The following is a 20,506-nucleotide window of genomic DNA, read 5'->3' as shown; positions in this document are numbered from 1 at the left end:
CAGCAAAGTGATTCAGTTGTACATATATATGTATATACATATTTATATTTATATATATACATAATCTTTTTCAGATTCTTTTCCCTTATAGGTTATTACAAAATACTGAGTATAGTTCACTGTGCTATACAGTAGATTCTTCTTGGTTATCTATTATATATAGAGTAGTGTGTATACATTAATCCCAAACTCCTAATTTATCCCTCCTCCCCCTTTCCCTTTTGGTAACCATAAGTTTGTTTTCTATGTCTGTGGGTCTCTTTCTGTTTGGTAAATAAAGTTTATTACTACCCAAGGCAATCTACAGATTCAGTGAAATCCCTATCAAATTACCAATGACATTTTTCACAGACCTAGAACAAAAAATGTTTAAATTTGTATGGAAACACAAAAGATCCTGAATAGCCAAAGCAACCTTGAGGAAGAAAAATGGAGCTGGAGGAATCAGGCTCTCTGACTCAGACTATACTACAAAGCTTTAGTAATCAAAATAGCATGGTACTGGCACAAAACCAGAAACATAGATCAATGGGACAGGATAGAAAGCCCAGAAATAAACCCATGCACCTATGGTCAATTAATTTATGGCAAAAAAGGTAAGAATATACAATGGCAAAAAGACAGTAAAACTGGAGAGCTACATGTAAAAGAATGAAATCAGGACATTCTCTAATAGCATATGCAAAAACAAACTCAAAATGGATTAAAGACCTAAATTTAAGACTGACTACTATAAAACTCCTAGAGGAAAACATAGGCAGGACACCCTTTGACATAAATTGCAGCTATATCGTTTAGGATCCATGTTCTAAAGTAATGGAAACAAAAATAAACAAGTGGTACATAATTAAATATAAAGGCTTTGCACAGCAAAGGAAACCATAAACAACATGAAAAGACAACCCACAGAATGGAGGGAAATATTTGCAAATGACAAGGGATTAATTTCCAAAATATACAAACAGCCCATACAACTCAACATCAAAAAAATAACCTCAATCAAAAAATGGGCAGAAGATCTAAATAGATATTTCTCCAAAGAAGACATATAAATGGGCAAAAAGCACATGAAAAGATGCTCAGCCTCACTAACTATTAGAGAAATGCAAATCAAAACTACAATGAGGTATCACCTCACACCAGACAGAATGGCCATGATGAAAAAGTCTACAAACAATAAATGCTAGAGAGGGCGTGGAGAAAGGGAACCCTCATACACTGTTGGTGGGAATGTAAACTGGTATAGGCACTATGGAGCACCATATGGAGGTTCCTCAAAAACTAAAAATAGAGTTGCCATATGATCTAACAGTCCCACTCCTGGGCATATATCCTGAGAAAACCATAATTCAAAAAGATACATGCAACCCAATGTTCACATCAGCACTATTTACAATAGTCAGGACATGGAAGCAACATAAATGTCCATCAACAGATGAATGGATAAAGAAGATGTGGTACATATATACAATGGAATACTACTCAGCCATAAAAAAGAATGAAATAAGGTCATTTGCAGCAACATGGATGGACCTAGAGATTATCATACTAAGTGAAATAAGTCAGACAGAGAAAGAAAAATATCATATGATATCGCTTTTACATAGTATCTTTTTCAATAGGGAGACTTGAAAAATAATTGTCTTCCCTTTAGCACATTTGATTGAAATTTGTCTCTTGTTGAATTATTCGTGGCTTAGAAAAAAGTTTCAGCATCACAACTCGTTGTTGTGCATATTTTCAGGGCTGTTGTCAAATTTGGGGAAAGCACTGAGTTTCTTTCTCATAGTAGCTGTGGGATTTGTTTTCCACAGAGAGGCTTCGTGTCACTGGCACGCTTCCAGTGCTAGGCTGTCTAGGACATGATCTCGCAGCAATGTGACTTCTAGCCCTATTTCCTGCTGTGTTGCTGGGGGACTGGGCACAGGAGTGGGTGGGGGGAGTGCTTCTTGAGGCCGTTCCTCCACCAGAACAGCTGGCAATAACGTGGAAGTGACATCTCAAACAGAACGATTCCCAAACTCGAGTTCCTCTCAGCTGGATTCCAAAGATACCCAACACCATCAGAAAGGAGGGAACATGAGATTGAGTTTGGGGGAGGAGCGATGTCAAGGTGGAAAGAGACAGTGCCCAATGCTGATCAGTATTAAAATCTCTCAGTTTTGCAAATTTAATAATAACAGGTGACATGGAACGGACCTGTGCAAGCTTAACCCTCATTAGCTTCTCAGTAAATCAACCTCTGAGAGTAAAACACACCACACTGGCATCTGGCGGTCTACCCGGCTGGAGCCCAGTATCATGCCAGCCCAGAGCTATGGAGCTGGCTGTGATATAAGCGGGGAGAATGGTGGCCATTATTTTTGTTAGAGAGGTGATTTTAAATACCACGTGGCAAAGGCTGCTGCTTGGCCAGCCATGGTTTTAAGCACACGTGTCCATTTAGGTAATGAAGCAGACAGCAGTGGCCTGATGAATATGTTGTACGATGGATGGAAAGAGGTCACCCACTTATTTTAAGTAAATGGTCCACTCTGAACAGATCATTTGGCATCTACTCCCAGAATAGTGCTTACACAATTATGATAAAAAGTCCTTCCCAGAAAACCAAAGCTCTGTTTTGAAATAAAGCATTTTACCCACTCCTCTAAAGGACCAGGATTATGCTAACCAAGGACTTCTCCTTGGAGAAGACCTAAGTGGGCAGTGCTCACTCTGTGTCACTCAGACCCCAGGTACCCGGCATCCTACGGAACTGAGGGGCAACTGAGATTCTCAAAGTTGGTTTTACAATCCAGGTTCAAGGGACAAAGCAGGACAACTGGCTATAAAACAAGGGGAAGAGCAGCAATGATACACAGCAGTGTTGATGTGCCTTTAGAGTCTATTTCAGTCCCTCGTGCCTGAGAGAGTGGTGATGTGGACGCCTGAGAAGTCGACGGTCCTCCCAGCTGGCCAGGCCACAGCCCCGCTTCATACCCTCCTCCCTGACCTCTCACCACCTTTGAGACTGGGAACCTCTTCTCCTTCTTGAACTTTCTTTGGTGGACTTTGCCCACTCCACACCCCCCTTACCTCCCCCTGGGGTGGACTTCCTGCCCCCTCCCCTCCCCCTGCTGTCTCCGGAGCTCTGGCACCCTCTCACCACCTCAGGGATGCTCTCTGAGGATGCTCCCAGTAGCCTGTATCTCCCTTCCCTTCCCGTCTCACCCGGCTGACCCACTGGCTTCTAAAGCCTCAGCACGCCCAGGTCTTCCTTCTGTTATCACCACCCCAGTCCTCCTAGGCACTCTTTTCAAAGCCTTGGGGTCACCAACTCTTCCAACCTCCACTTCTGAGGTCTCCGCCCCTCTGCCCTTTTCTTTCCATTTCCAATAGCGCATCTTAGTTTGGGACCACTGATGAACACGATCTCCTAATTACTCTCCCTGCTTCAACCCCCATCCTTTTAATCTATTTAAGATAAAATGATACTATCTTTTAATATCATTAAAAGCGGAGAAGGATTAGAGTTTTAGTAAGAAAGAAGTTATAAAAAATAATGTCCGAGAGTAGAGAGTTAAGTATGAAATTAACACAAGATGATTTCATACCTGGGCAATGCCGAACACCCCTTTAGGATCTCTTGTAAATTTAAGGTGAGACCGGCCAGCAGGGTTCTGTGATTTTCTCTAGTTGTAAATTAAAAAAAAATGATATTAAATTATCTTAATCTTCTCCATATCTCCTCTAAGTACAATTAGAAGATAACCTTCCCTGCTTGAACCCCTTCCGTGGCTCCCCACTGCCATCCTTCACCAGGTACAGAGTTCCTTGGGGCAACATTTGGGGCTTCCATGATTTGACTTCAACACATCTTTCCAGCATTATATCATGTAACCCTTCCTCACTCACCCTTTAATTTCGCAGAGAGGGAGTAAAAGGACAATGTGTAGCATAGAATCTCCATGTGGATAGCTGAGACTTGACCGCATTTTGTCTTTCCTCCAAAGCACAAACAAATGCTTTGCTGAGAGATTTAGTGAGATAGGGCAGGTCGCTAGGTTAATGGCTGAGGAATGCACAGAGGCACCAAGCCCATGATGAGCACAGCTGCTTTTAAATGGGACAAGGTGAATACACAGGCTGTCCTTACCCAGGGAATGTAGAAAGCAACTCAGCTGGTGCTGGCAGACTTTACCAACATCCCTCAGCACCATTCTTGGAACACCCAAATCTCATCAAAATTATTATTAGTGGACTGACAATTTCTGCCTTTCTTTATGAAAGGCAGGGAAATGCTGCAGAATACCTACTCTGACATGCTTCCCCTAGATCTCCTATTATCTCTTTCTTTGCACTGATATTTTATGTCATCTTTTGTGAAAAGCTAATTTTAAGGCACTTTTCTCCGCATTGCTTTTCCTCAGAAGGAGATCTGATCTTCTGAGGGCATAAAAGGAAGTGAGGAAAATGCATTAGGCAAAACCAAGGCTAGGATATTAGGAGAAAGGGGCACTATGATAAACCATAGGCAAAAATCACTTTCCTTAAATTATTTTCTTTGTTAACTCATTGGAAGAAGAGCTATGATAAGACAATATATATTCTTATTCTTAAATACCCAAGTCCTATTTTTCTTTTCCTATTTTTCTTTACATTTGTCATGAACTTTACTTCTAACACACATATGTTGAACTTATATCTGTCCCCTGACCCCATCATACACATATATGCACATATATTCACACCATATTTGGTTTTTTTTTTGAGGTACGCGGGCCTCCCACTGTTGTGGCCACTTCTGTTGCGGAGCACAGGCTGCGGACGCGCAGGCTCAGCGGCCATGGCTCACGGGCCCAGCCGCTCCGCGGCATGTGGGATCTTCCCAGACCGGGGCACAAACCCGTGTCCCCTGCATCGGCAGGCGGACTCTCAACCACTGCGCCACCAGGGAAGCCCCTCACACCATATATGAAAGAATAAGATGAATGAGGTGAGCATTTAAAGCTCATTTACAATCTATTGATACATATTCTTAATTGACAAATGAATCCCCTTATGTCAATTATATTGGCTTTGAACAAAAGTAAAAACAGAACAATGGATACATGTTAGAAATGAGGTACATAAAGTTTAAAATTTAGGAGAGAATATTTTGGTGTAGTTTGTATTAAGTCGAATGTTAAGAGATTTTGTCACTTTGAAAAGCCATAGATATGTTTTAAAAATTAAAATATGTTGTGATTAATTGAATTAAAATAAAGATCATTTAAAAAGTTTGCAGGTTTAATCATTTAAACATCTTAAAATACTTTCAAAATTAAAAAGTAGTGCATAATTATCTAGCCTTTTTAAGCAAAGAAAATTAGTTTACCAACATTAATTATGTTTTCTACTGACATTAGAAGTAAATTAAGAATATTATTAAATTGGTTTTACAAATGGCTAAGTTGAGACAGAGAAATATCAAGTGAATTTCCCAGAGTTATAGTCAAGCCAGTGGAAATTGAAACCTGTGGATTTTAATTTATATAGTATGGTTCTAATGATTATTAAAGTGTGTCTTCTTCAAAGTAGACCTGTTAATGACATTAGTTATATAAAAAAATTTTTACAAGATTTCTCACTCTTTTGAGAATCATGTTTCTTCTAACTTTTATAAAATGTTAAGAAGAGCACAAGTTAATACAGTTCTCAAAGTAATAAAAGTATTTTAAAAATTATTTGGGTACATCTAAAATAAAAATAGCTTTTGTGATAAGAATAGAGAATACTGATTGGTATAAGGATGAGTGAAATTTAAGACCAACATCAAAGGAAACCATGACCCATGTCCTTTTGATTCCCCCGGTCCCTGTACATCATCATCAGCTTTGCTTTTCATCCTGGATTTGAGTTTTTTATGGTTTCTGATCACTTGGGGTTTCCCTTCTGTCTTTTTGCCTAAGCTATGCTTCGTGATACTGCTATTATTTTTCAAAGGCTTTATGTTTTAGAGCAGCTTTAAGCTTACAACAAAACTGAGGTGGAGGTACAGAGATCTCTTGTACACCCCTTTGCACCCAGACATGCACAGCATCCCCATTATCAACATCGCTCACCAAAATGATACATTTTTTTTTTTTAACCAAGGATGAACCTACGCTGACACACTGTAATCACCCCAAGTTCATAGCTTACCTTAGGGTTCACTCTTAGTGTTGTACATTCTGTGAGTTTGAACAAATGTGTAATGACATATATCCATCACTATAATATCTTACAGAGCAGTTTCACTGCCCTAAAAGTTCTCTGTTCTCTGCCGATTCACCTCTCCCTCTACCTCCATCCTCCCACACCACTGATCTTTTACTGTGTCCACAGTTTTGCCGTTTCCAGAATGCCGTATAGTTGGAATCACACAGTCTGGAGCCTTTTCACATTGGTTTCTTTCACTTAGTCATATGCATTTAAGGTTCCTCCGCGTCCCTTCTTGGCTTGATTGCTCATTTATTTTTAGCACTGGATGATATTCCATTGTCTGAGTGGACCACAGTTTATTTATTCCATTTATTCACCTACCGAAGGACATCTTTTGGTTGCTTCCAACTTTTGGCAAGTTTGAATAAAGCTGCCATAAACCTCGTTGTGCAGGTTTTTGGGTGGACATAAGTTTAATTTTGTGAGAAACTGCCCAAGCTGTCTTCCAAAGTGGCTGCACCAATTTGCATTCCCACCAGCAATGATGAGAGTTCCTGTTGCTCCACATCCTCTCCAGCATTTCGTGGTGTCAGTGTTCCAGACTATGCCCATTCTAATAGGTGTGTAGTGGTGTCTCATTCTTGTTTTAGTTTGCATTTCCCTGATAACATATGAGGTGGAGCATATTTTTATACGCTTATTTGCAATTTGTATATCTTATTTAGTCAGGTGTCTCTGTTGATGTCTTTGGCCCAATTTTGAATGGTGTTATTTGTTTTCTTATTATTGAGTTTTAAGAGTTATTTGTATATTTGGATAACAGTCCCTTATCAGATGTGTCTTTTGCAAATATTTTCTGTCATTCTGTGGCTTGTGTTTTTACTCTTTTAACAGTATCTTTTGCAGAGCAGATCTTTTTAATCTTAATGAAGTCCAGCTTATTCATTATTTCTTTCATGGATCCTGTCTTTGGTGTTGTATACAAAAAGGCATCACCATACCCAAGGTCATCTAGGTTTTCTCCTGTTATCGTTTAGGAGTTTTATAGTTTTGTATTTTACATTGAGGTCTATGATCCATTTTGAGTTAATTTTTGTGGAGGATGTAAAGTCTGTGTCTAGATTTATTTTTCTTGCATGTGGATGTCCAGTTTTCCCTGCACCATTTGGTGAAGAGATTATCTTCGCTCCATTGTATTGCACTAGCTCCTTTGTCAAAGATCAGTTGACCCTATTTGTGGGGGTCTATTTCTGGGCTCTCTATTCTGTTCCATTGCTCTTTTTGTCTAGTCTGCTACTGATGCCACACCGTCTTGATTACTGTAGCTTTAGTGTAAGTCTTGAAGTTGGGTAGCATCAGTCCTCCAACTTTGCTCTTCTTCAACATTGTGCTGGCTATCTTGGGTCTTTTGCCTCTCCATGATAACTTTAGAATCGATTTGTTGATATCCATAACACAAGTTGCTGGGTTGTTTCTTGGGACTACATTGACCCTTAGATCAAGTAAGGAAGAACCAACACCTTGACAATTTTAAGTCTCCTATCCACAAACATGGAATATCTTTCCATGTTTTCAGTTCTTCTTTGATTTCAATCATCAATCTTATTTTTTATCCAGAAACTTGGGGTTCCATTAGCACAGTCTGTCATATTGCCAGGAATTTCCTAATTTTTCCATATTTCTTGCTTTCTGAACTTGGACAGGAGAAGTAAGCTCTAGTCCTTTCCTTGATATTTAGAAATGGAGACATATAATACCTGGATAAGCCAGAATTTGAGCCCATATTCTCAGAGTTCATTAGCAGGAAGGTGAAAAGATATGGAAGTTGGAAAAGATTCTGTAACAAAAAAGGGGAGAGGAACTGAACTAGGGGAGTAGGGAACCAGGAAGCTGTGTACATTCCCTCAAGGCTAAGCCATTCAGAGCATCCAAGCAGAAACAATGCTTCCCTGAATGTACATGTACATGCACTGATCCCCCATTTTTCTTAGTAATGAACAAAAGGTATCTCATAAGGTAAGGAGGTTGAATACATCTTATCCATCTTAGATTTTTAACATATTCACACTTTCAGAGAAAGACAAATACCATATGATATCACTTATAGGTGGACTCTAAAATACAACACAGAGGAACATATCTATGAAGGAGAAACAGACTCACAGACATAGAGAGCAGACTTGTGGTTGCCAAGGGGGAAGTGGGGGAGGGATGAATTGGAAGCTTGGGATTAGCAGAGGCAAAATATTATATATAGGATGGATAAACAACAAGGTCCTACTGTATAGTACAGGGAACTATATTCAATATCCTGTAATAAACCATAATGAAAAAGAATGTATATATATGTGTGTGTGTATATATATATATATACCTATATATCTATATCTGAATCACTTTGCTATACAGCAGAAGTTAACACAACATCGTAAATCAACTATACTTCAAAAAAAAAAACTGGAAAAAATATCAAAACTTTCAAATCCACTAAGTTCAGTTCACAAGCACAGGAAATTTCAGGATGAATTAGCCTTATATTTTCACAAAGTTAAGCTTATCTTTAAACTTCTAAATAGTGTTGAGCAGAATTGGAAAGCTTTTGGATATTTAAACACTTTTATTTTGGGCAATATAGTCACGACAAAATGATGCCATCTTTTTGATGTTTGACATTAATACTGCTGCTTCTGCAGCATGTAAATTTTTGGTCTATGTGAATTATATCTCTTTTTGATGTGCTTTGTCAAAATCAAGATTATTTATCATAATAAATAGTTTATTATACAAAACAAGAGGTAATTTTACAACATCCACTTTCCTCATTCTGTAGCCCTGTTTTATAATGTGGTAGGCATTAAAAAAAATACAATGTCGGCATAGTTTTGGAGAAGAGTCTCAGAGAAGAACTCTGCACCATGATCCTTTGCATAGAGGTCAAGAAAGCACCTTGATTTTTAAAATCTTTTTTATTCCCTGGGCGGTGGAGTGTTGGGAGCCAAGAAGTTTTCGCCATTAGAAGATGGCCGACATCCTGCTTCTCTTCCTGCTTAATGAGATAAAAGGCCGCGCCTAAAAACGAAAGCCCGCGCTTCCAACGAAAGCCCGTGCACGCAGCACCAATGATAATTTGCCAAGTACTTCCCTTATTCTGGATCCCGCCCCCCTTTCTCTGTACTGTATAAATACAGCTACTGCAGCAATAAAAATTTGAGGCTTGATCAGGATTTTGTCTTGCCTCCATTCTTTCGCGTCTCCTGCCCCTTCTTCTCTTTTCAACCCCTACAGGTTCCTCCTCGGACTCACAAGGATTTGTCCTGCTGGTCGGGACTCCCGGGGACGCCCGGGGCCGAGCACAGTGGAGGAATAATAGTACAGTATAATATAACATTAATTTGAGCAAATTTAATCCACTAGGATAGCAGACCTTTAAGAAACAGGAAACAAAAAAAACCCCTAGGACTTTATTTGCATTCATCTGCACTGTCTCCCTGGACACTCAGAAGGCAAACCGCCTTTGTTCATCCTCTCACTTTAGATCAAGTCCCTTGGACAGCCATTTTCATAACACCCTGGACCTTTGCCTTTTGGCACTAAGCACTGTTGCAATGACACTCTTGTGAGATGAATGTCTAGTTGCCCCTCTAGACTAGAAGAACCCCAAGGGTAAGGAGGGAGGTCTGTTTTGCCTTCAGCTGTATCTCCAGCATCTAGCCCAGTGCCAGGCTCTTAGTAGGTACACAGTAAATATTTTTGACTGAATATATTCATATATTATACAATTATGGACGGGCTGTACTCTACCATGCAGTAATTATTGTAATGGAGAAAATTTCTGATAATCTTTAGAACTGGCACAAATGTAGGAAGGACAGTAAGTTTCATGATAAAAAATTGTTGACTATAGCACAAACTTTACGGTTGATTTGAGATACTTTCTGGGAACCAATTTGGCAAGGACAATGATTGTCAACTGTTTCTTTCTTTTTATGTATTAATTTGATTCTTTCTATGTTATGTCTTTATGTTCTTCCCTCTGTCTTCCAAAATCTTTTATTTGATTTTCTCTAAATATAACTATGTAATAAGTTCATGCAGATATCTCTTTTAAAATATTAAATTTCTGATGAACAAGTGAAACTCAGGAGAAAAATCTATTGTATATCCTTTTTTTGGATTTGCATGTGAAACCTTTTGTTCTTCTAACATCTGAAATATTATAGGTACAGTTTACAATTCTGTATTTAATAATTCCACCTCTGCAAAATAATTTTCTTTCAGAGATATTTACAATTTCTTCCTGCCAATAAAATTATGACATTTAGTTGACAGGGGTCTATCTGATGAAGCATGGCTTGATTGAGTACCTACCCCTGAGGTTATTTAGGTTTGAATCTTGAATTTATGATGTCACTGTGTTCCCATTATCACTATCAGTAAGAGTCTATACAGTTTTATTTTAAAATGTTTTCTAATGAGTTTCAAAATCTGGTCATATTTAAACAGAAATATGGGAGCTTTAATGAAAGAAATGAACACTGTCAGGTTATATATAACCTGCCAGGCAGATGAAAACCATATATACTGCAAATGATCAAAAACATAACATGGGAGGTTTTTTGGCCCAAGGATTTAGCTAAGATGATTACATAACATGAGGAAGAAGAAATAAAAAAGATAAGAATCAACAAAAAGATATTTTGAAAACTGACACCTCAACCTATAATACAGGCTTGATTCTTGCCTGAGACAAGTAAATGACAATTCTCCTCTGGTTCTCAGAAATATGTCACTATGAGGAAAGATGCAAGGAAGTTTAAGTTGCTCAAAATTAAAGTTTTAAAAATTATTTGTGACATGGGGGGAACAAAATATATTTTTTGAATGATTTTTTTTTTTTTAGGGAATGTAGTTGTTCCTAATTGCTATTTTTTCCATGTTTCTAGCTGCAGTGGTCAAATCACTTCAGTGGGGCTGGGATTAAGCACTTTTATTCTGGAGGCCTTTGCAGCAGCGAGGCCTTTCAGCAGACAGGACTAGATCATCAGCAGGAAGTGGAGCAGGCTATCCTTCTGTAATAGGAAAGGACAAATCTGACACCATATTGGATCTGTTTGTTTTACTGTAACCTTTATATTCTGCTTTTGCTACAAGTTAAGAATGTTGCCTATAGCCTGAAATATACAGTATAGCCCATTCTCAAGGCTGTGACCTTTAAGGGTATAACAGTTTTCCATTCATATAGACATAAGAAGTTGCAAAACAGAGAATAACATTTGTCTTGCTGGAGGGTTATAGGAACATGTGACCTGACCTACCTGGACAGCTGCAAGAACAAAGGGTTCCAGCACCAAGAAGTTTGCAGCAACCAACCACGACCCTGTCCCATTTTAGTGTAAAATGAAGCCTGAATTCTAACTTGGGTGAGATGGTTCTTTGGGACACTAGTCCACCCTCTTCTCAGTCTTCTGGCTTTCTGAATAAAGTCTCTATTCTTTGCCCCAGCATCTTCTCTCCCGAGTTATTGGCCTGTCGTGCAGAGAGAAGAATGGAGTTTGGGCTTGGTAACACTTCCTGGATGCTTTGTCTGGGGCTTATCACCTTGAGAATTTGCATGGCCTGCTCTGAAGAGATCTGAAGTTTATATAAGCCCAAAGTTTACCCTAATTTCATCCTTAAAGTTAGACAGGATGGAGGGTGGTCTCTGAGGCCTAGATAAACTGGTTACAGAAATGAGGGATTACTATTCGTGTTCCCGTGGGGCTGGCTAAGCCATTCTCAATCTTTGGATACAAAATAACCTTGGTCTCAGAGATACTTTGCTCCTTCAGGTCAGGAAATAACAGGAGAGTTTAGAATGTGACAACTAAGGGTTAAAGGGATGTTTCTTAGGCCAAGAAATTTTTTTAAAAGGGAATTTTGTGACTTCTCTTTATAAAAGGAAGGAAGACTAGAGAATTACACATATCTCACAAGGACTGGCTGATGATAATATCATATATTTGGAGGTGTTTTGAAAAGTGTAAAGTGTCCAGCTGCAAGCTGTTTTGGTCATTGTTATTAATAGAGAATATCTTAGTGAATGAAATTATTTTAAAAATAAGCTTTTAAAGGAAAACATACCTCTATAATAATGTTTTATAAAATGGGGAAGGCAGTATAATACCCGGATTGGCTTTGAAAAATGATCAGAAAAGTAGTGAAAATAATATTATCTTGAAAAATAATGGATTTTGTACAAAAGAAAAATTAGTGGGGAAATAATAGTAGTTTATAACTTTAATGCTGCATCCACAAAACCCCTTTGTTTTATGCCAAAAGCTGGACTTTCATTCATTTGCAGATCTTGGGCTGGAGAGGTGTTTATTATGCAATTAATTAAGGATGACAGCATTTCTAAAAATTCAACTGTGGCATCTTAGATTTCATTAATTAAGGCAAACATTTATTGAATGTTCATCATATGCTGGTAATTTTTTAGCTTCTGAGGATGCAAAAAGACATCGATTTTCTTTGCTTGAGAGCAGTAATCCGTTGACTAAGAATATCACAAATAGGACATGTGGTGCCTTGTAAGTCCTTATACAGTGTAAAACACAATCTTTGGTTTTTCTGTAATGAACCCTTAATTTTTTCCTCTATAGACAAAACATTCCTGAAATTCTAGTGGGGCTAGAAGAAGTCTTGGGTGATAGGGACCCAGAGAAACTGTGTTATGGAAGAGGCAGCAGTAGGCACATGCAACCTCAAGGTGTCTCGGTAGGCACAGCAGTCTTCAAATATTTTGAGAGCTCTCAGGTAAGGAGAGTAGACTTTTTCTGTTGTTCAGAGGTCAGAACCATGCAGCTCTAAATGAGGATGCTTTTCCCAAGTAACTGTTAGGGTTTCCAACATTGGTACTGGCTGCCTCCTTACCCCAGGAGTTCAAGAAGAAACTGGGTACCCATGTTTCAGGGTAGAAATATAGATAGGTTTCCAAATAAGGAAGAAGTTGCATTGGATAAGCTCTCAGAAACCAGGAGTTTGTCATTCCAGATCTTTGGATGAGGATGAGTCTGTGTGTCACGAGGCTGAAGAGCTAGTGAGAAGCCGATGAGTGTGGGAGAAGCTAATTAGTGTCAAATATGCATGGCAGTACGTGGTGTTAATTTGCTTTCCATAGACACTTTTTCCCCCTGGATATCTTCCAAAATTAGACAACTCTAAGCCATGAAATAATAATATTGTTTACGAAAAGAAGCCTTTAAAACACTTTTATCACAAACCAAAAAGATTAAAATTCGTACCTGGTTTCTAATTTAAGAGTAGAGAGTGTGTTTCTTTTAAAATAGGAATCACTAGGTGGTAATATTCTCTTATAAATGAAAATCAAATCATCATAGTGGTGAGCCCATAAATGTCTCAGAATATCCCGGCGAGGTTTGAGAAAATGAATTATCGTAGCCTAATTGACATTATGTAAGGAAACATAACATGATTTTTTTTAAATTGGAATGGAGATTTCAAAATATTTTAAAGGAGTCACAAATAACAAAATGTTTTTCAGCTACCAAGTAAAAATTTAAATCTAGATAAGCCAGAATACATATATCTTGCGCAAAATTAAATCTTCATGTTTCCATCATCAAAAAATCTAGAAACAATGAATGCTGGAGCAGGTGTGGAGAAAAGGGAACACTCTTGCACAGTTGGTGGGAATGTAAATTGATACAGCCACTATGGAGAACAGTATGGAGGTTCCTTAAAAAACTAAAAATAGAACTACCTTACAACTCAGCAATCCCACTACTGGGCATATACCCTGAGAAAACCATAATTCAAATGACACAAACCTACTAGAGAATGGACTTGAGGATATGCGGAGGGGGAAGGGTGAGCTGTGACAAAGCAAGAGAGTGGCATGGACATATATACACTACCAAACGTAAAACAGATAGTTAGTGGGAAGCAGCCGCATAGCACAGGGAGATCAGCTCGGTGCTTTGTGACCACCTAGAGGGGTGGGATAGGGAGGGTAGGAGGGAGGGAGATGCAAGAGGGAAGAGATATGGGAACATATGTATATGTATAATTGATTCACTTTGTTATAAAGCAGAAACTAACACACCATTGTAAAGCAATTATACTCCAACAAAGATGTAAAAAAAAAAAAAGAGTCATGTACCAAAATGTTCATTGCAGCTCTATTTACAATAGCCAGGACATGGAAGCAACCTAAGTGTCCATCAACAGATGAATGGATAAAGAAGATGTGGCACATATATACAGTGGAATATTACTCAGTCATAAAAAGAAACGAAATTGAGTTATTTGTAGTAAGGTGGATGGACCTAGAGTCTGTCATACAGAGTGAAGTAAGTCAGAAAGAGAAAAACAAATACCGTATGCTAAAACATATATATGGAATCTAAGAAAAAAAAATGGTCATGAAGAACCTAGGGGTAAGACGGGAATGGAGACGCAGACCTACTAGAGAATGGACTTGAGGATGTGGGGAGAGGGAAGGTAAGCTGTAACAAAGTGAGAGAGTGGCATGGACATATATACACTACCAAATGTAAAATAGATAGCTAGTGGGAAGCAGCTGCACAGCACAGGGAGATCAGCTACATGGTTTGTGACCACCTAGAGGGGTGGGATAGGGAGGGTGGGAGGGAGGGAGACGCAAGAGGGAAGAGATATGGGAACATGTGTATATGTATAACTGATTCACTTTGTTATAAAGCAGAAACTAACACACCATTGTAAAGCAATTATACTCCAGTAAAGATGTTAAAAAAAAATCTTCCTGTTTGTGGTTGTAAGAAGCCCCTAACGGAGCTGTAAGCCCAGCAGTAATTGTACCGTTCGTGAGTGTAACTAATAGAACTGAGGGATGAGGATGGTCCTAAATGAGATATTTCCCTTCAGATACTGTATCATCAGACTACCACTCGTGTGTGTCATTGCCTGTGCCAGCCCACTGCACAGCCCAGTGTGGCATCTCAGAAAAGGAAAGTTAATATCAAATGAAAACATTTGCTCTCTCTACACTTACGACTTACATTCAGTCTCTTGAAAAAGGACCCGCTTTTTATAGCTCTTGAGATAGGCTTATCTGCCAACCTCTACTCAGTCCCCTTCAGTTCTTGTAATTGTTTGGCTTGGAGGTGCATTGTGAACTCAAAGGCAAAGGCAGATGTTTTATGCCACGTGCCCTTTCTCCCCTACAACCAACTAGTAAAACAAAATTAACAGTGCCCAGTAAGTGAATCTATCTGAAAACCAAACAGCCCTGCTACTTCTGTGGCTCATTGGACACTCAACACCCAACTTGATGATGGGCATCTCAGTCCTTTGATTTCGGTGACTCACGGATCACTCTGGGGTTTTAGAGCTGGAGGGGATTGTACAGATTATACAGGCCAGTGGTTTCCAAAACTGGTTCTGTTTCAGAGTCATTGGAGGGACTTCTAAAAAATTCATACGACTGAACTCAGGCCAGATCTGGCGGAGTTGAGTTCTCAGGCGTGGCTCTGGCAACCTCCCCTGGTGATTCTGGTTTGGGGACCAGTGATCTGGTCTTACATTTTTACTTAATAAAAGCCTGAAGAGATGGGATTGTGTATCATGGAAAACATGGGATTGTGTATCATGGAAAAATTTAGATTTAATGGAATTAAATGACTTGTCCAAGGGTTGGTTAGGGACAGAACTAGGACAACAACTCATATGTCCTCGATTCCAATTTTCTTTTCATACCACCATCCAGTCCTATGGCCAGCATCACTAGAAAGCACATAATTTGTACCCATTTGTGAATAAAAGAAGTGTACACACACACACACACACACATACACACACACACACACACACACACACACCAGATCTTTCCTGGGCTTTCTGATTGCCTTTGACACACCTTTCTCCAATTCCATCCCTCGATATTTTAATCATCTCCTTGACAATGTTCCCTGAGCTCCACCTTCTCTTTGGCTGTTTAACTCAGTCTCCTCTGAAGGCTTCCAAAGGCCATTCATCTGTTTCTACTCATTTTCCGCCAAGACTGTTACTCATGGTACAGCTGGTCTTTACCGTGTCTCACCATCTTCCATTCTGTTCCTGTCTTCCATTCTGGAGGTGTTTAGGTCTCCTGTATTCATCTTCCAAGTGGTTCGTTTTCTCCCTGGTTATTTCTGTATCTTTATCTGCTTGCTTTGAGCTTTGAGACATTTCTTCCACCTGATTTTGCGATTCCCTAACCTGGTTCTCCATCAGGACCTTCTTCCTCTTCAATTCAACTACTGAACATTTTAGTCCTTAGATGCTTAGTCCTTAAATACATATATTTATATTTTCTCTAAGGAATTGGTTTATTTGACTATGGAGGCTTAGAGGACCAAGATTAGCAGTTGACAGGCTAGAGACCCAGAAATACCGATGGTGTGGTTCCCCTCTGGTTTGAAGTCTTGATGGCCAAGCCATGCGTAAGTTACAGTCCGAGTCTGAAGACAGGAGAAGACTGATGTCCTATCTCAGAGAATGAATTCTCTCTTACTCAGCCTTTTATGCCATTCAGGTCTTCAAAGCATCGGACAAAGCCCACACGCATTGGGAGGGCAACGTGCTTTACTCAGTCCACTGATTCAAACATTAATCTCATCAGAAACACCCTCACAGACACACCGAGAAATAATGTTTAACCAAATATCTGAGTACCGTGTGGTCCAGTCAAATTGACACGTAAAATGAGCAAGTTCACCCCCTTGTGTACTTGGCATCCATACACAGCTCCTTAGCCCATACTCAATCTCCAAAAATAGACAACAATGAGGTCATAATTCTGCCTTACAGGATACAACTTACTGAGTACAACTGGAAACTCACTAACCCCTTCTTCAGAAGAGGTTATCCCCTAACCTCCTTCCTGTCACTTTACTGAGGATCAAACTAGAGCCTACCTACAGCCTTTGTCTTTTCAACATGGAATTAGATTATTTCACCACATCATAGCACCAGGAGTAGATATGCCATTAGTATTCACAGTAACTGCAGTGACCAGCGATCATATAGTTTACTAGGTCACTAGGCCTTCATTTCAAATACAGGACGTCACCTTTTAGCTATTCCTCCACAAGGACCTTTTTAATGTATCCCAATTAATTACCAACTTTTATAATCACCTGCCCGACTATGATTCCTTTGCCCGTTCTGGAGTCCCCACCAACTGACCATGACAGCGGTTCAGAGGTCAGTGTAGGATGACCTCTATGCTGTGCGGGGGTGGTCAGGATGAGCCATGGTGGTTCCAGCAGAACCAGTGGGCCTGTGGGCTCTGGGCCCCCTGCGTCCCTGCTCAGGGACAGTGGTAGGCCCTGGGTACCACTTCCGTCCCATTTTGCCTCTTCAGTCCTTCCAACATGTCTACAACCAAATCACCGTCACAATTCTGTTTTCACATTTTTGTTACTAATCGCTCCGTTCGAAATAACCAGAAAACTTTCTCTTTCCCTGGCTGGAAACCAACTGACATATTTAGATAATGAGACTTCTAGAAAAGAGTCTTGTTTACAGTGAGCTCGACCATGTTATCAAACAGAGCCATCAAACAGAGCCATGGGTCTTTCAAGCCATACTTGGTAGCAATTCCTCCACGAGCTGATTCTCTTCCCATGGCTCAGTTTAAGGTAATTGCACCTCGCAGAGGCAGCTATGCAGTTTCCAGGGGCTGATTTCTTCACATGGCAGCTCTGCTGTCTGTCCCTTCCCCTGTTGGGTAACTGCCCTGTCCCTCATGGAGGCCGTTCAGGTCGAGATCTTTGGCTAGCTGACAGCTTGCATCCAACAAAGCAGTGAAGTAGGAGAAAACATTGTGTCTGTCATCTACACTCATGATCTGACTGGTTAATGTAGCAATGACTTTCAGTGCATGGTAATCTCCAGTAGGTACTTTCTTTTAAAGCATTTAGTCTCTGATTTGGAATTAAAACCTTTTCCCACTGAAGGCATTTTAGGCACCAGGCAGAGGTTTTTCATCAGTGCACACTCCGGGGATACCGTGATACCACACTACTCGCCAAGCCAGTTCTGAGTTTCACCCTGAGGGGTCACTGCAGTGTGAATCCTTCTGAGGAGAGAGGGGTTGATGCCCCAGGAAGAATGGGAAGGCACCAATGGTGACCTTTTCTCACTGATTCATAAATATTTGTGAGAAACAAATATTTACAAATCTTCATATGCAGCAGGTACGTGCTGGGCACTTTTTGTTTTGCATATTCAAGGTTATATGCAGCCCTATTTGATGATACTTTTCTACAAAGACCCCTGTCCTCATATCTGAGACTTCATTCCTCAGCCTCCTGCATTATTTCTCCCTGTGATAATGAAGCTTCTCACAAAGCTGTATTCAACACATTCTCTTTATTAGTAATGATATTCCTGTATAAAAATTATTTTGGGGACTTCCTTGGTGGCACAGTGGTTAAGGATCCGCCTGCCAATGCAGGGGACACGGGTTCGACCCTGGTCCACGAAGATCCCACATGCTGCGGAGCAAGTAAGCCTGTGAGCCACAACTACTGAGCCTGCGCTCTAGAGCCCGGGAGCCACAACTACTGAAGCCTGCGTGCCTAGAGCCTGTGCTCCGCAAGAGAGACCATCGCAATGAGAAGCCTGTGCACCACAATGAAGAGTAGCTCCCGCTCGCCACAACTAGAGAAAGCCCGCGCGCAGCAACAAAGACCCAATGCAGCCATAAATAAATAAATGAATTTATTTAAAAAAAAAAAAGAGTGGTGATGGGGTGGAGAGCTGCGCGTCTTATTAAAAAAAAAAGTTATTTTGCCAAGATAATGCCAAGGCACTGCTTAGTAATCAGAGAATATTCATAAAGAAGTCATGTTTGACGTTTCCCGATGTAAGACAAAGTCTAAAACAGCCACTGTATCTAGTGTAGACTCTACCTGCTGCCTGATCACCCAGTATAGCACATTTTTGGATTTAACACAGGATTGCCAAGGAGGATCTGGGGAAATGTCAGTGGCAGCGACACAATGATGGCTGTATATTCAAAACTTCCCCAAACGGTCTTTAAAATAATAAAAGGAGGAAATGAAGCCACACTGCTGCTGGGAATATTTATATAACACTACTCCTTTTCTAAATTAAAATGTGTCCCTTCTATAATATTAGAATATTATGGGTCATAGTTATAGATTTTTATGGCTATTTGACATCACTTTAATTTGCCCCAATAGACTCTATTTCCCTGTATTTCAGGGCACCCCTGAAAGCAGAGTCTGAGGAAAAGGGGTTAAGGTAGTCTATGTCGGGAGTGAACTTGGAAGTGAAATATGGAGAGGGCGAGCCCAGGCGAGGATACAATCCTGAGTCAGCGCTGCGAGGGACTGAGGCTGAACCACTGGCATCCTTGGGCATTGCAGAGGATGCTGGTCAGAACTGCCTCCTGGAGAGGAAGGGGAGGGCGTCTGCTCATCTGTGCTCCCATTGGCTGAGGGTCACCCACCGGGTGTTGAGTCCCCCGCAGGTGTCTGGGGGCTTGTGCGGAGCTGAGCGAGCCCGGACAGTGGGAGGTGTTTCGGGGAGAGGTGCTGTGAGGTGGGGCTGGACAGAGCTCTAAGGAGCTGCTGGTGGTGCGTCTGTTCCCCCCCTCAGGGGCACAGGAGGCCGTGGGGCCGGGTTCCAGAGTGTCCAACACGGGCTACCAGCGTTCAGTTGAAAAAAAAAATTAGATCAAAGGATAAAAATTGTTCATAAGGAAAACGATCCCATTTGAAGATTGTCCACTTTCCTTAACTGCTAAAATCTGTATTTCCATATTTCCACATAAAGACAACTCATCAGAGTTAGATCATTGAGTTAATTAAATATAATAAATCTGCGGTTTGAACACTAGGTAGGGTGATTAATTCTGTATTCCCTAGTCTAGCCTCATTTGAAACAGACCCCTGGGACACTGTTCTCACATTTATAAATTATGAACTCAGTGAACCTAATATTTTGCTGATAATGGGATATAATACATTAAGGCGTGCTTGCTTAAACAGACATTCTTCTTCGGAGCAGTTAGGATGGGGAATGTCTCTTGTGGTGGTACATCTTATTTTCAGGCTTTCTTGTAATTTAGCTTAGTAATTATAGGATCATTAAAGCAATGTGAATGCATTAACCCTCACAAATTTGAACAAAACAATTATAAAAATGAAAAGAGGAGTGAGAACTGGAATGGAAAGATATGGTGAGTGAGAAAAAGGAGTGTTTCCCAAGATCCACGTAAAAGAGTGGATTCGGAGGAAAGGACCCAGGGAGAAACCCTTGCACTCACACATCGGGAGAGAGGTCTGTGTTA

At 40.2% G+C, this 20,506-nt stretch overlaps 1 pseudogene; it reads left to right on the top strand.

Moving 5' to 3' along the window:
* Positions 1-20,506, top strand: part of LOC136131919 (coiled-coil domain-containing protein 112-like) — a 135,952-nt pseudogene that overhangs the window by 10,161 nt on the left and 105,285 nt on the right.

Source organism: Phocoena phocoena, chromosome 12 (genome assembly GCF_963924675.1).
Source record: "Phocoena phocoena chromosome 12, mPhoPho1.1, whole genome shotgun sequence".
NCBI classification, from domain to species: Eukaryota; Metazoa; Chordata; class Mammalia; order Artiodactyla; family Phocoenidae; genus Phocoena; species Phocoena phocoena.
The sequence above is the reverse complement of the archived record's forward strand: the minus strand, read 5'-3'. Positions and strand labels throughout refer to the sequence as shown.